The 3,390-nt window shown below is 47.4% G+C and overlaps 1 pseudogene; it reads left to right on the top strand.

The window, feature by feature from the left end:
* The first annotated feature begins 373 nt into the window (after window positions 1-373).
* On the top strand, window positions 374-2,900 carry LOC126536234 (very long chain fatty acid elongase 4 pseudogene; annotated as a pseudogene).
* Window positions 2,901-3,390: the final 490 nt, after the last annotated feature.

Raw genomic sequence — 3,390 nt, 5'->3', positions numbered from 1 at the left:
CAGAACCAGCTATCCGTGTCAAGGCGGAGAGAACCTCGGTGCCTTTCTTCCATTGTCTTCGCAATCTCCTCATTGTAATCTCCAAAAGGACAGCAAGGCCACGGGTGCGACGAAACGTGAGCGGGTGCGCGTTGGTAATTGCTTAACACGTCACGCGTGCCTAACAAGGGCTGGCAAGCTTCGTTTCAGCTGGTTCGCAGAAAATAATAGGGAGGTGGGAACCTTTATGACGTAGTTGGATCCCTTTCCCAAGAACTGAAATCGCGATTAACTGGAAAGACGAAAAAAATGAGCGAGATTGCGGGGAGGGTGAGAGAGCCAGGGAAACCAGCAGACGTCACTCGGTTCAGATCACATCTGTACAGACCCCAAAGTCGTCCTGATATTAATAGGGCACGCAAGAACGGTTAAGCGTTTCAGTTACTCCAGACCAACCACGCGCTAAAACACTGAGTCGGGATAGCAGCCCAACTTCGGAATTCAAGCACGGTAAGTTACGGTCGTCGTTAACTTCGTCACCAGAGCAACATTGTACCAGAGCCACAGACAACTGCATTCGCTTGTTGTCGACGACAGACCAAGATACAATCAAATGTCGTTCTTGTTATAACGATACTGCAGATGGGTATTGTTGTAGCATCTCAGTTTTAGGATACGGTTACGAGAATTTTCTCCGGTAATCATACTTTGATCTTAAGTAAGTACTCTTTAAGGGAAGCTTGAGCGTAGTAGAATGCAATCATGGATTACATATGTGCGCATGCCGAAATGAAGTGTTGCTGTCTCTAATAAAATATGTTTCGTGCAGATCACCGCTTCTCTAACTTTCGCAAAGATGTCGACGCTGCTGAACCCGATCAAGCTGCTCGACAACATCGAACAGCACTGGGACCCTCGCACCCGGCACTACGGCATGGTGCTCAACCCGTGGTTTGTGTTCCCGCTCATCTTCTTCTATGTGTACTTTGTCCGCTTCGCCGGTCCCCGATGGATGAAAAAGCGCGATCCTTTTCCCATCACCAACCTGGTGCGGGTCTACAACGTGGCCATGGTAGTGATGAACGCCACTTTCCTTTACCAAGTGCTGCGCATCACGTACCTGCCCGGAGGTAGCTACAGCCTGTGGTGCCAGGGCGTGACGGGCCGAGCGGACGGCGCGTCGGCGGCCGTCTACCAGTCGGGCTGGTGGTATCTGCTGGTGCGCTACGCGGACTTCTTGGACACCGTCTTCTTCGTGCTCCGCAAGAAGTTCAACCAGGTGTCGCACCTTCATGTCATCCACCACGTGCTGGTGGTGTTCAACGCATGGTTTTGGGCCATGTTCGCGCCCGAAGGCCAGCCCGCGCTGGGACTCTGTATCAACACGTTCGTGCACGTGGTCATGTACTCTTACTACTTCCTTTCCACGTTTGGGCCTGAAGTGCGCAAGCACCTCTGGTGGAAGCGCTACCTAACCCAGCTGCAGATCATCCAGTTCGTCGTGTTCATCTTCCACATGTCGATCCCGCTCTTCGTCGACTGCGGCTTCCCCAACATGTTGGCGCCATTTGCCATCGCGCAGGCGGCGTTCGTCCTGGGCATGTTCATCAACTTCTACTACCAGACCTACATCAAGCCGAGGAAAGCGCAGGCGGCTGCGAAGGACGTCGCAGGAGCCGCTGCCAACGGCAAGGGGGTCACAAATGGGACGACGCACACGCTAAAGAGAGACTAAAAACTGACCTAGTGATTCAAGGGACTGTGTGACAAAGTGCCAGCTGTTCGCAGCGAGCAGAGCTCGCAAGTGCTTATGTCAAACTTGCGTAAATATTGAAACGTGTGGCGAGGATCACCTAACGTACGTATTTACGAGAAAAACTAGTGTTGTGGAAGTAACACCATCAGAGTCGCCCTTCTTGCGTGTTGAAACCTGTTATTGTTAAACTGTGTAACTAAGCATTGGTAAGGAACCTAAGCCGTCAAGTAGGAGTCAAAGTTCATACACGATATTTATATCGTGCATGAATGCATGTATGAAATATATACATATTTGAGGTTTCCTATTCGTGTGCTATCGTGAAGAAAAATTACCTGAGAGAGTAGTTGTGCACATGCAAGAACTCAGATCATTTCTTGTATCTTTTTCCTGGAATTTTAACTTTGTGTCCACCATTTCAAAAACATGTTGTCTGGGCTCTTTTAGCAAGGACATCCGTCAGCTTCACTAGAATAAATTCGCTCAGGAATCAACCCAACCAGTCAAATAAATGCGAGGAATAAACATACCCTCAATTGCAGCCTACAACATCAGCATACCGGCGTATGAAACGTGCATGGCATCATCCTTCTTTTTGTGTTTGTGTTTGTGTGTGTGTATGTGTGTGTCTGTACAAGCTATCATAATTATCAAAGTAAGCGTTCTTAATATGACTGTGGTTAAAGCAGGTCATTATTTATGTCAGTCAGTGTTAACTATTACCGCTGCAAATATACAACGTTCTGGATAATGAACTGTGAGTCAAGTTTACAATTCATTTGTGTCAGCCTTGTGCAAAGCTGAGACATGGCCCACTGCGTTTTTGTTTTTGACTCTGTACTAGTCATATCTGTTGAGAAACAGACGTGTCTGATGTAACTGTTTGTGTGAAGCGTAGATGAATTCCTTGGAACATGCATTTAAATTCGGAATTAGGATTATTCGTCCATTTCGGTGCTTTTAGAAATAGCCACCTGACGTAAATCCTGAATTTCCTTACTTCTAGCACGAAACAAGTGTAGAGCTTGGTAACCTGAAATGTGTACGGAGCGACAAATTTACGGGATTAAGTGCGTATGATCACTGTGTTTCGAACACTGTAGTAGCATGCGTGAATTTGTGTGCAATGTGGAGAATAAATGCCATTCGTTTGTGTTTGCCATGACATTCTTTCGAAGCACGGTTTGATGTCTGCAGCAACACGATGCCAGACGAAATAGTTGTCTTGACATGCTACCTTGACGAAATGGTGTTTTCTTGCTTTCTTAGTAACCCGAGATGGCGCCATGAAATGGGGAAGATTGCGAAGGACCTATACTGTGCTCACAGAAACTCCCCCGCAGAAGCAAAAAAAAATGACCTTGTTAATCTTCTCCATTTGCGAGACGTCCCTTCGCATTTGTGGCAATTTCTGACCAACTAATAGGAAATCGATCATAGCCTGGACGTGACAACACACGACCTCCATTATTATAACAGATACTCTGCTGCCGTAAAGTTAAGGACGAGTAGTCTGCTGACGCCGGCATGACCTTCTAGAAGAGTGAAAGGCAGCAGGAAACATTTGCGACGAATGAAAATGCAGGCTGGCGTAAAAAGGGCACTTGCAACAGCATCAACGTCGTATGACACCGTGGCAAAAGCAGGGGATCCCA

The sequence above is a fragment of the Dermacentor andersoni genome, chromosome 4, assembly GCF_023375885.2.
Source record: "Dermacentor andersoni chromosome 4, qqDerAnde1_hic_scaffold, whole genome shotgun sequence".
Taxonomy (NCBI): Eukaryota; Metazoa; Arthropoda; class Arachnida; order Ixodida; family Ixodidae; genus Dermacentor; species Dermacentor andersoni.
Note: the sequence above shows the minus strand (reverse complement) of the source record. Positions and strands in the feature narration are given on the sequence as shown.